Source organism: Prionailurus viverrinus, chromosome B2 (genome assembly GCF_022837055.1).
Source record: "Prionailurus viverrinus isolate Anna chromosome B2, UM_Priviv_1.0, whole genome shotgun sequence".
NCBI classification, from domain to species: domain Eukaryota; kingdom Metazoa; phylum Chordata; class Mammalia; order Carnivora; family Felidae; genus Prionailurus; species Prionailurus viverrinus.
In genome coordinates, this window is record NC_062565.1 from 24,054,509 (window position 1) to 24,067,725 (window position 13,217).

General features: G+C 40.4%; 3 long non-coding RNA genes across 4 annotated transcripts in view; 1 reads left to right on the forward strand and 2 right to left on the reverse strand.

The window, feature by feature from the left end:
- Positions 1-3,021: 3,021 nt before the first annotated feature.
- Positions 3,022-5,291, reverse strand: LOC125165989 (uncharacterized). The gene is made up of 3 exons (XR_007152298.1): positions 5,171-5,291; positions 4,577-4,804; positions 3,022-3,107 (listed from the first exon to the last, which is right to left on the reverse strand). It is a non-coding gene; the product is annotated as an uncharacterized LOC125165989 (long non-coding RNA).
- Positions 5,292-5,491: 200 nt separating this feature from the next.
- LOC125165987 (uncharacterized) overlaps positions 5,492-13,217 on the reverse strand; it is a 118,603-nt gene continuing 110,877 nt past the window's right edge. For both annotated transcript variants that reach the window (XR_007152296.1, XR_007152297.1), the window contains exon 5: positions 5,492-5,636. This is a non-coding gene — a long non-coding RNA (uncharacterized LOC125165987). The remainder of the gene's footprint in view (positions 5,637-13,217) is intronic.
- LOC125165990 (uncharacterized) lies at positions 5,920-6,570 on the forward strand. Its single transcript, XR_007152299.1, has 2 exons — positions 5,920-5,976; positions 6,111-6,570. It is a non-coding gene; the product is annotated as an uncharacterized LOC125165990 (long non-coding RNA).

Sequence of the window (13,217 nt, forward strand, 5' to 3'; positions counted from 1 at the left end):
GAAGTTGTGGGTTCGAGCCCCATGTTGGGTGTAGAGATTATTAAAAAATAAAATCTCAAAAAAAATAGTATGACATATTACAGACAGCTGAGTACCTGGATGACATCACTATTATAAAGAAAAGAAACATATTCACAGAAATTAAGTACTTTTTTAGAAACTGCACATCAAAGAATGGTATGCAATGGAGAGGAACAGAGTGGTCAGGGTTCAAAATCAGCTCTTGCTAATCCTCTAGGAGACCATCGTAGTATGAGAAACAGGAACATTTCCTCTTCATCACAGACCCACCTGTTTGCTGGCATATTGGTCAATCATTGGAATGTTTGTTTCTTTGCCTTGGTATTTCCATCTTTTAGTGAAATACATACAGTATTTACTCCCAATAACCCACTAGAATCATTATAGTCTAATATGAAAATATATACAGAGTTGAGTTTGTCTGGTAAAAAATAATTCATTTAGAAGGCAAAGCATTCCATTTTAAAAGGGAGCCAGAGGAAATAGGAGCTATCCACACTGCAGAAAAACAATAATTGTGGTTATGTGAGTTAAGTAACTGTTGAGGTTTGTGGTTTGTTTTATTTTTTAAGAATAGCGCTGGGGAAGACTAAGTAATGTTAAGATGGCAATATTCCCCAAAATGGTCTACTTTTTTGCTGCTTTTTTTGCATAAATTGACAAATTAATCCTAAATTCATATAGAAATGCAAAGGACCTGGGGTGCCTGGGTGGCTCAGTCGGTTGAGTGTCCAACTTAGGCTCAGGTCATGATCTCATGGTCTGTGGGTTCGAGCCCCACGTTGGGCTCTGTGCTAACAGCTCAGAGCCTGGAGCCTGCTTTGGATTCTGTGTCTCCCTCTCTCTCTGCCCTTCCCCTGCTTAAGCTCTGTCTCTCTATCTCTCTCAAAAGTAAATAAACATCAAAAACAATTAAAAAAAAATGCAAGGGACCCAAAGTAGCCAAAAACAATCTTGAAAAAGATAAAAGGTTGAAGACACAGACTTTCCAATTTCAAAACCTATGACAAACCTACACTAATCAAGACAATGTGGTACTGGCATGAAGATAGACATATATTGAAAGTCCACAAATAAACTCATATATTTATAGATCATTGATTTTCAACAAGGGTGACAAGACAATCTAGTGGGAAAGAATGATCTTTTCAACAAATGGTGTCAGGATAACTGCCTGTCCACATAGGCAGTGAAAGAAAGAAAGAAAGAAAGAAAGAAAGAGAAAATGAAAAAAAGAGAGAAAGAAATTAGATCCAAACCTTACACCATATACAAAAGTAACTAAAAATGAACCAGAAACTTAAATGAAAGCGCTAAAACTATGAAACTCTTAGAAGAAAACAGGAATAAATCTCTGTGACCTTGGGTTAGACATGACACCAGAAGCCCAACAAAAGAAAAAATAGATAAATCAAACTTCGTTGAAAGTAAAAATGTTTGTGTTTCAAAGAACACCACCAAGAAAGTGAAAAAGACAGCCCATACAATAAGAAAAACAATTTGCAAATATGATATATTATATATAAATATCTATATCCAGAATATAATAAAAGGATAAATAACTGAATATTAAAACGGCAAAGGACTTGAATACACATTTCTCTAAAGAAGATGTACTAATAGCCAATAAGCAGATAAAGGAATGTTTATCATCACTAATCATTAAAAAAAATGCAAACCAAGCCACAGTGAGATACCACTTCACACCTACTAGGATGGTTAGAATGAAAAAGATGGACAAATAATAAGTGTTGGTGAGGACATGGAGACATTGGAACTCTTTTTTTTTAATTTTTATTTAAATTTTTTTTTTAATTTACATCCAAGTTAGTTAGCATATGGTGCAACAATGATTTCAGGAGTAGATTCCTTAATGCCCCCTTACCCATTTAGCCCCTCTCCCTCCCACAACCCCTCCAGCAACCCTCAGTTTGTTCTCCATATTTATGAGTCTCTTCTGTTTTGTCCCCCTCCCTGTTTTTATATTATTTTTGCTTCCCTTCCCTTATGTTCATCTGTGTTGTATCTTAAAGTCTTCATATGAGTGAAGTCATATGATATTTGTCTTTCTCTAACTTCGCTTAGCATATTGCCCTCTAGTTCCATCCACATAGTTGCAAATGGCAAGATTTCATTCTTTTTGATTGCCCAGTAATACTCCACTGTGTATCTTCTTTATTTCTTCTATATCCATTCATCCATCGATGGACATTTGGGCTCTTCCTGTACTTTGGCTATTGTTGACAGTGTTGCTATAAACATTGGGGTGCATGTGCCTGTATAAACAGCATAGCTGTATCCCTTGGATAAATACCTAGTAGTGCAAATGCTACGTCATAGGGTAGTTCTATTTTTAATTTTTTGCGGAACCTCCATACTGTTTTCCAGAGTGGCTATACCAGCTTACATTCCTACCAGCAGTGCAAAAAAGATCCTCTTTCTCCACATCCTTGTGGACATCTGTTGCCTGAATTGTTAATGTTAGCCGTTCTGACAGGTGTGAGGTGGTATCTCATTGTGGTTTTGACTTTTATTTACCGGATGATGAATGATGTTGAGCATTTTTTCATGTGTCAGCTGGCCATCTGGATGTCTCCTTTGGAGAAGTGTCTATTCATGTCTTTTGCCCATTTCTTCACTGGATTATTTGTTCTTTGGGTGTTGAGTTTGATAAGTTCTTTATAGATTTTGGAAACTAACCCTTTATCTGATTTGTCACTTGCAAATATCTTCTCCCATTCCATTGGTTGCCTTTTAGTTTTACTGATTGTTTCCTTCTCTGTGCAGAAGCTTTTTATCTTGATGAGGTCCCAATAGTTCATTTTTGCTTCTGTTTTCCTTGTGTCTGGAGACGTGTTGAGTAAGCAGTTGCTGTGGCCAAGGTCAAAGAGGCTTTTGTCTGCTTTCTCCTCAAGGATTTTGATGGCTTCCTGTCTTATGTTTAGGTCTTTCATCTATTTTGAGTTTATTTTTGTGTATGGTGTAAGAAAGTGGTCCAGGTTCATTTTTCTTCAGACATTGGAACTCTTATACATTGTGGAGGGCATGAGAAATGTGTGTTCCTTTTCAGAAATAGTTTGGCAGTTCTGCAGTAAGTTAAAAAGGGAGTTAAACAGGAATTCCAGTCCTAGGTATATGAGAATTGAAACTATGTATCCACATAATAACATAATAACTTGTACACAAGTTAAGTTAGAATTAAATGTTCATAGCAGCCTTATTCATAATAGCGCAAACAAGGAAACAACCCACATGTCCATGAACTGTTGAGTGGATAAATAAATCTGGTGTATCTATAAAATGGAATATTGTTTAGCCTTAAAAATTTAAGTATGGATACATGTTACAACATGGATGATCCTTGAAAACACTGTGCTAAGTGAAAGAAGCCAGACATAAAAGGCCACCTATTATAGACTCCATGTCTATGAAGTTTAGAATAAGCAAATCCATAGAGACAGGAAAGTCAATTAGTTGTTGTGAGGAGTTAAGGGTTTGGACAGTAAGAGAAGAGCTGCTGATTGGTATGCATTTGTTTTTGGGGTGATGAGAACGTTCTGGAGTTAGATAATGGTGATTGTTGCACAACCTTGTGATTATATTAAAACCATTGAATTATATACTTTAAAAGAGTGAATGTTAGGGCATGTTAATTATAGCTCAATTAAAAAAAACGCAGGTGTGGGTCAAAAAAAAAACGCAGGTGTGGGTCAAAAAAAAAATAAACAAGTGTAAAGGGATAAACCTCAAGAAGTGTGGTGAGGCAGAATTGCCACCAGCTCATGAAACATGAGGCTAGACTCTACCAAGAAAGGGTTTGCCTGACCCTCAAAGAAAACTGGAGGGAGGACCCTCCATTGTCTCTCATGCTCAGACAGCTGTGCCCCTCTCCCTAGACCTGGTGCAGGAAAGAATTTCCTTCAGTCTTTTTCAAGAATCTCAACCACCTTCTCCAAGGCCTCTACAACCCAGTTCCCACAGTTGACCTCCTAATGCTGTTACATTTCAGAAATCATGTTGTTTCTGATACAGTAATGGTTTTCCACATATTACCCAAGTCTAAAACCTGAATCCCCTTGAAGAATTCAGACTGCAAAGGAAGCAATCCAAAATTTACAGAACAGCCATTGCAGCATGTTGTACAGCTGAAAAATTGGAAACGATCTAACTATCAAACAATAAGGAATTGGTTAGAGAAATTATGGTACATCCTTATAATGGAATATTATGGAACTCCTGAAAATAAGGCCTAATAAATAACTTTTAGTGACGTAAAGAAATGCTTATGATCATGGCAAGCAGAAAAAAATAATGGATAGAGAATCGTATGGGCATTGTGTTCTCAACTATGGTAAGAATACGCTTACCTTAAGAAATATTCCATGATATTAATAGTGATCATTTTAGGCGGTGGATATTTTCATTCTAAATTTTCTTTTCAAATTTTCCACAGTAAGTATGTCATAGTTTTTGTGTTAGAAAAACATAATTATTTGGGGGTGGGGGAGAATTCCAGGTGGCAAAACGAAGAATTTTAACACAGCCTTGCACGTACCATGAATCAGTCCCAGGACCACTGCTGACTTCTGTTTGCCCAGAGAAAATGAAATGGTTTGAGAAACACAATCTCTGCCACAGGGTTGCAAGAGTGTATGGGCATTGGTTGAAGATTGCACAGCTAATGCAAACTAGAGCAAAGATTTGGAATCAGTCTTGGTCCTGTTCATCTTGTAGTTCTGCCCTCTTCCAGGTCCCCTCTGGAATGTTCTCTAGTCCCTGGATGCTAGAATGATCGTTAGGGAGGGTAAGAAAGTCTGATGAAAACATTTATGTTAAACACAGTTTTAAGCCTTTCTAGACCCATCAACAATTCCTGTACAATATATTCTTCCCTTAATTAACTTCTGTAACTCCCCATTAAACATTCACATGAAGCTGATGTGTGGCGTTGTGGAATAGCTATATTGTACACCTGAAACTAATGTAACATTGTATGTTAACTAACTGGAATTAAAATAAAACTTAAAAAACAAAAAGAAAACAAGAAAAAGACAGGCACTGATATCTTTAAAAAAAAAAAGCAAAACACTAAAGCAAAGCAGACACCAGTTTCAAGGCAATTCATTACTGTGCTTTTGATATACGCCACCTTTTATAGGTTTGTTTTGCAAAAGCAGAACTTCAAAGGCTCTTCTCTGCTTCCTAGGGCCTTTCTCAGCCACTACTCTGCTGTGGCTGGTGGGGGCGGTGCTTGGCTCTGCCTCAGGTTCTGATGATGAGCTTTCCCCCCACCCCATGAAAAAAAGAAAAAAAAAGCTGAGTATAAACATAAGCTTGATTGACTAATCATTATCATTAAACAAAGGGCTTATAATTCAAACATGATTTAAAGAAATACAGATACCTGGAGATATTCACAACCATTTATTTTAAAACATGAGAAGGGATCTAATTAATATCATCTTGACACTTCAAACACATTTTCTTATCTAACCTTCACATGAACCCTGCTGGGATGGGTCTCCCTTGGATCCCAGGTTCTATAGATGGAAGCGGGCACATGGGTTAGTGAATACTGTACTGTGGTTCATCTTCTTGCTTCGGCATTTCCTTATCTATAGAATGAGAAAGGAGTAAAAACAATAGTAACAAACAAACAAACAGTAAGTAAAATACCTACTTTCAGCATGTGGGGAGAACTGAATGGGATGATGGATTCATAGCGCTGAGACATGATTATGATGACTGTTTCATTTACAGACAAGGAGAGGTAGGTTCAGACTGCCATTTTGTCAAAGCCAGCCAGTCAGAAGTGGTAAGGCTGGGGCTTGAGCCCAGGCTTCTGTAGGTCTGATGCTGAACACTTTCTCTTACCACTTGCTACTTTTTATATTCTAGGAAACACAGGGAGTCCAGCACAAAGATACCTATGCTTGACCAGCTTTTAGTTCACAGGTAAGCATCTTTTCCGCTTAACTTATAAAATGTCTCAATCACATTCTACTCAAACTCTAACACTTTTTTAAACTGTTCTTTATTCCAGCATCTGGAATTGAAAGCTTAACTCATTTACCTTCTTTCTTGCCCAGGATGAATGCCTATCTAGAAATACTGGAGTTTCAGGGGCCATCTGTCTAAAATGCAGTAAGAATTTATCAAAGTCTCCACCCACCTCATGACGAGGGCTGGAGGACAGCAGTGGACAAGGGTGAGAAATCACAAGACCTGAGTTCTAGCCCCACCACCTACTGGTTCTTGCACCTCATGTAATTTCTCCTGCCAGAGTCTCCAGTTCCTTAGCTATGAACCAGAACACCTATAATACACCAACTCACCTCACAAGCTTGTGGGATCAAATGAAGCAGAGCCTGTTGCAAACTGTAAAGTTCTATGTGATTGTTTTTACTATCCCAACCACAATCTATGGCCAGGCAGCTCTTCATATAGGAGACAGATTTCTTCCCCTTGGCAATAATTGTAAGTAATATATTCCAGGATGTTTTGCATTTTCCTGTGCTTAAAATAAAACTGAACCCAAACAAGAATGCAGACATGGTCCCGCGTTCTGTGACGCTTGTAGAGTAGCTCCTATGTGGGAGGCTCTGTGCTTAGTGCACTAGAGGTAAGATGTAGTCCTACCCCTGACTACTTCATGGTCTAGTGGAGAAGGCCAGGCGTTTATATAAAGTGCTGCATACTTTAAAAGAGGAACAAATACAGTGTTAGAAAAGTTGAAAGGAGCAAGGTCACTTTCAGGTTAGTGAAATCTGGGAGAGCTCCTTGGAGGAGCTTGAGTTCGGTCTTAAATTTGGCTAATATTTGGGCAAGTAAACAGAACAACTTGAGCCGAGACTCAGAAGCAGGAAGATCCAGGCTGTGTATGGAAACAGAGGAGTATTTTGACTTAACTGAGTCAAAGGGTACAAAAAGAAAAAGATGGGAAACAGGGCAGATTTGGGGGGTACATGAAAGTCAGACTGATGGCTTAATTTTTCAAATAGGAAATCAAAAATTGATCCAGCACAGGGTTTACAGAGTGAGCTGGAGTGGATGGAGAGAGCAAAGGCAGGCAGAACCCTTCAGAGGTCATTGCAGTGGTCCAGACGTAAGGAAATTCTGCAGCAGCAGCAGCAGCAGAAACAGGGAGATATCTTACAGGTATAGAACCCAAAAGACTTGTCAGAATATGTAATACAAAAGGACTGGGACTCTAAGAACTGGTAAGCAAATCAGGGTTTCTTTCAAGGTTCCAAAAGCTTCACAAATTCATCTATTTGACAAATATGGGTCAGCTGTGTGCTAGGGAGCAAGACAGACAAGATCCTTTATGAGAGGAAGGCAGATCCTAAACAGGTAATGGGAGTTAATAATATGACACAGCGTCCAGGTGGCAGGATGGGGGTGGAGAAGGTAGGGAGCTACCCAGGTAGGAGGTGACATTTGGGCTGAACTTTAAATGATGAACATCAGACAACCAGGGGAAAGTTGAAGGAAGAGTAATCGTTACAACTTTGAATCCAAATGACTTTTTAGGGAGTTACCTTTTGGCATTAAGACACGAAGGTCCCACTGTGGCCCCCAGAGAAGGGACAATGTCTTATTTACTATCCTGTAGTGTAGATGATCTCACTTGTCTCTTCCATGTGGTAGTTGACTCTCAACCTCTAATGTGACTTCTTTCTCCCAAAGTGGCTATGGACCAATTTTCCATCCTTTCTTCCAAAGAGCTGACCTTTGGACGTCCAAATGGGTTTTTATTGTTTCTCTTAAAGACCAGCTTTATTGATAACATTTAGCACCAAACTGAAGCATCCCAGAAATTCATATACATTGAATAATCAAGACTCACCCATTGATATATGATATAACAAATGTCTCTGCTCCAACTAATAGACCAATAGGCAGTTCGCACAAAAAGACAGGTGAATTTTTCAGTCCAAAGGGTGAGTCAACCCATCTGGTATGACAAATGCTGTTTCTGGCTTGATTCCTTGTCTTAGACCATTTGCCAAAACCTTTTTCATGAATCAATAGTTAAGATAATCTAAGCTGTTCCCAATAGATTCAATAGTTCACTGGTTCCAGGCATAAGACATCAATTTGGTTTGGTTATAAAATTTAATATTCTATAATTCACAGAAAATCTAATTCATGTACCATATGGTTTTGGAAGGAAGACCTCTGGAAAAATTCAGGGGCTTTCAGGATTACATTTCTTATCTTCTTCCTGATCTCACTCAAGACCTTTGCATTCACACTAAAAAGTGATAATCTACTTGGCATATTACCCCTTATTTCAAAAATGGTAAGTTCATTCCACCTGGTTTACTTTATATGTCCATGAATGTTCTCATTCTCTTGCCCCGACTAATAGTCTGAAGCCACACTACATGTTTCCTGATCCCTCATTGAGGACTATGAAGGCATATGCCCATCAGGTCACAACCAGGTTAATCTTCCTGAACCTCCATTTGATACTTTGTAAACTAAAATGTTTACAAAACACTTTCACTATATTATCTCGCTTTGTTTTCATGCTGACCCTGAGAACATTCCCATTTTACCCATGAGGCCATTAAAGCCAAGAAGTTGACTGGTCTACCACCTGGGATCCCTGATTTTTGGTGTGCATCCTGTCCAAAATATTTAACATGCCCACCCCAGAATGCAGTTATGTTTCCTGAATCTTGCCATTTGAGCAAGATTCCCTACCTAGTTTTCCAACCTCTTCTCTTCTCCCATGTTAACTATCACTTCCAGTGGAGCTGGTGTTTCTGTTACTCTTAGAGCCTATTATGCTCCAGATGGCCTTAACTGGGCCCCAGGGATCCATCCCTAGAACCCCGTGGTTGGGCTTTCAGCAACTGAGTACTGCATGTGGGATTTTGTATGTATACGCTTATGTGAGTCTGTCTAGGGAAAGAATCCATAGTTTCCAACAGATCCTCAAAGAAGTCAATGACATCCTCCCCCAAAAAAGTTAAAAATTAATTTTATACACTGCTTTTCTTTCACCAAATCTCCTCTCCACTCTCTTGACCTACCTACGTTTCATAATTTCTCTTCAGAACTTAAAGCCAACTATAGGCTTTCCAGATCACTCTTTCTAGATGAATTTAATTGTTCCCCCCCTCCAAATATTAATTCAAAAAGGGAGAAGTCGGAGTATTCCTAGGGTGGCCTTTATATATGCAGATAATATGTGATAATTTATCCTGACTGAGAGCACAATGATCTGTAAACCTTAATCATTCCCTTCAGGGTTGATTTGAAACCTTTCATTAGTACAATGCTTCCCATGGGATAAAGAGTGGGAAGAACTAAATTGATACGGATATGGTATCTATTATGAAAAGAAAACCATTATCTTACTGTAAGGATTGCATAGTGATATTCCAGATGAAAACATAAAATTGGTAGAAGTTCAACCACTCACTCTCTACACACCAAAGCAAGCCAACCCCACTGCCTGTGGTGACTCAAAGGCATACAGAGCTTTTGTTCGTAGAGCTCAGGGTGAGGGGTCTGAGTGGTGGGGTAAATGGAAAGTGGGAGGGGGCTCTGCTAAGGATGGTGGGGGATGAGTATCAGCAGTTGGTTCACCAGCTTTGGCCTTGACGTCCTTCTAGCCTGCCAGCCTTAATACTCATTCCCTGGCATTTTCTCATTCCATCTTCCTGAGTCTCTTCTGCTCCCCTGCACTAGTCCATCTTCTAAACATGGCATACACTGTGTTCCATCAGGAATCTGCTATATTTGAGGGTTACTACTTCGGTTACATACCCCTCCTTCTGACCCTGGTGAAGCCTAATGTTTTCCATGAGCGGTGCCTCCCATGAAGCCCTATGCCTGAAGATGTAAACTATCTATACCCTGTATATCTGGGAAGGGGAGAATTGCCACTCTCTGCCTTTTCTTGCCAGCTAGTGCTGCCAACACTTTCATTACAGACAAGGGCACTGTCATGTGCTGCATGATGTCCCCCCAAAAAGGTATGTCTGTATCCTAATCCTTGGAAACTGTGGATATGAACTTCTTTGGGAAAAGGGTTTTTTCTCAGATGTAATGAAGTTAAGGATCTTGAGAGGAGGAGAGCATCCTGGATTATCCAGGTGGGCCTGAAATCTAATAACAAGGGTCATCATCAGAAGCACACAGAGAGATGGGAAGATGGAAGAGGAGGAGGGAATGTGACAAAGGAGGCAGAGTCTAGAGAGAGGAGCCCCAAGTAAAGGAAGGAATTCTGCAGCCACCAGAGGGAGGAAGAAGCAAGGAGTGGAATCTCCCCTCAAGCATGTGGAGGAAGCACAGCCCTGACGACAACTTAACTGTGGACCTCCAGCCTCCAGAACTGTGAAAGAACACATTTCTGTTGTTTCAAGTCACCCAGTTTGTGCTAATTTTTTGCAACAACCACAGGAGACTAATACAGGTTACCTAACTCCCATCATCTTGCAAAATAATAAACAGCTAACATTTCCTGAGTGCCTACAAAGTGCTAGGTATTGTGCTGAAGACTTTTCATGGATTATGTGTGAAATTCATAGAATTACACTGTAGCACAGGACAGATAAGGAAAGGAAAGCCCTCAGGAGATAAGTGAATGCCTGCTGTTACACAGGTAAGTGCAAAGGGAGGGACTAGCAGATGCAGGTTGCCTGTCTGACTACAAGCCCATGTGCATCACCACTCAGTGACACTGCTGCTAATGGGTGACATAGAGTCCACTGGGACCCACAGCACCACTGGCTCCACAGCATCTCTGCACCCTACCTCCTCAGGTCATGGCCTCCGTCCTCCAGCAAGGCCATCCCCCGACTTGCTCTTCCCCTGACCTCACCAGCTGCAGAATCCCACTTGCTGACCACAACCCTCTTCCTTTTTAGCTGTCTCACACACTCTCTCACACTCCACCCAACCTTTGATCTCTGGGCCAAAGACCTCAAATTGGACAACCTGTATCCTTACGAGCACACGGAGACTTCCTAAGGGGCAAATAGGCATGGGTGGTTTTAGTGAAACTAAATTTTAGAACCTGAATTTCCATGAGAACTTGTGTCATTCAGCCATTGCCACAATGATGCTGCAGAACAAACCACCCCAACACAATGTGACTCAAAACAACAATCGTCCATCCTTAGGGCAGCTGTGGGTCAGGTGGGATGCCCCTATTCAGGCTGCAGGTCTGCAGTTTGTTGGGCTAGGGCTGGCTCCAGGTTGTGTGATCAATGCAATTTTACAGAGCCCTACACTTAATAGGACCTTGCACTTGTGCTTTAATACTCTGGGATGGACCCAAGACATTCATGTTTTGTGAGTGAAGTCTGAAGGTATTCAGTACAATACTTGCTGCATGCTCCAGGGGCTTTAAGCCTCAATTCGCACGTGGTGCTGCCTTCTCCTATCTCCCTGCCCTCCTGGATAGGTACTCAGCCATCAGTTCTCCATGCATGCCCAGTGACCACTGCTGCCCTCTGTCCCCATGGGGTTCTGAACATGACCACAGGGAGGACCATTCAGGCACATGTTCTGCAGTGTCTTAAGGTGGGACAAGGTGGTGGCTATTCACACTGGCAGTGTCATGGCACATTTGGTGGGCAATGGGCAAGGATTTCTTGTTCACTCCCAATCCAGGTACCAAGTGCACCCCTGCATGGAGATTTCTACCCATTGGGTGTTGCCATCCACCATGGATGGAGGTGGTAAGCCAGGAGAAAGAGGGATTGAATCCTGATGCCCCACATTTTCATTTTGCAGTGGGCCCTACCATTAAGTGATGGGCCCTGGCTGCATCAGCTTAATTCCATATCTTATTTGTGGCCCAGTGGAGGGCAGCAGCTACCCGGAGCATTGTCTTCTCACTGCAATTGCAGAAGCACTAGAACCCAAACCAAACTGCACAAGCACTTTTCAAGCTTTTGCTCACATTTATCCACTGAAGCAAGTCAGTAAACCATGCTGGAGGCCATGAGTGGGAAGCATACTCCAGCCACCAGGAGGCCAGGGTGAAGGTATGGTTGCACGATGTTATAGAAAAGTAGAACTGATCCACCTACCATAGTACTCCTTTCTAAATATGTCTCCTTCAGAATGAATGGCCCTGATCACACCAGCTCTTATTTCCACCTCATTGCTGACAGGTGTCCTTCCCTGCACATTACCCAGGAAAGGCATGGGGGTGCATGTGGTTCAACCAATGGTGCACTAGTGTAATCCAGGAAAAAGGGTGACTTTTCCCAGCTTCACATTCACAGGAAATATTTTAACATCTTATTTCAGTTTGTGTAAATACTTTGTTATGGGTAACTATGATAGGGTCAGCAATAAAAGACTTTCAAACACAAGAATCTACAATGGAATAAAATTCTTTAAGGAGAGTGGGATAAAAATATGAAAAGGAATAAAAGGAATGTTGAAAAAACCCTTTGTTAGAGAACAGCTATGCTGGTGGCAGTGTGGCATTTAGATGGGACACATTTAAGTCAGACATGTAACCATTTTATTTGAAAATATAAATATTTATAATATACTAGAAATTACATTCTTTGCTACTACCTGAATTGAAGGAAAAATTTTAAGTGTTAACTTAGAGATGTTAGAGCCAGGTACCTGGTTTCTCAACCCCCCACCCTGGGGGCAAGCAATCAAAAGAATTTTAAGTCCACTCATCTAGGGAAAGAAAACCTTACATTTTTATTCAACCTATTACTCCCTTGAGACTGTATTTTCTTCCTTACCCCTGTAAGTAAAATAAGCCAGACACAGAAAGACAAATGCTATACGGCATCACTGACATTTGTGGAATCAAAAAGAAAAAAGCTGAACTCATAAAAACTGAGTAGAATAGTGGTTGGCAAGGGCTGGGAAGGTGGGGGAAATGAGAGACGTAGGTCAAAGAGTATGAACTTTTCGTTACAAGATGAATAACTTCTGTGGATCTAATGTACCACAGGGTGACTACAGTTAACAATACTGTACATTATACTTGAAATTTGCTAAGAGAGACCATAAGTGTTCTCACTACCCAAAAAATGTGACTATGTGAAGTGATGGATGTGTTAATTAACTTGATCGAGGTAATTGTTTCACAACATATACATACAAATCATCACGTTGTACACCTTAAAAAAAGAAAAAGAAAACAGTTAACCATTATCAATTGTGGCTTAATTTATCTCTTGTTGATGTGAGGAGGA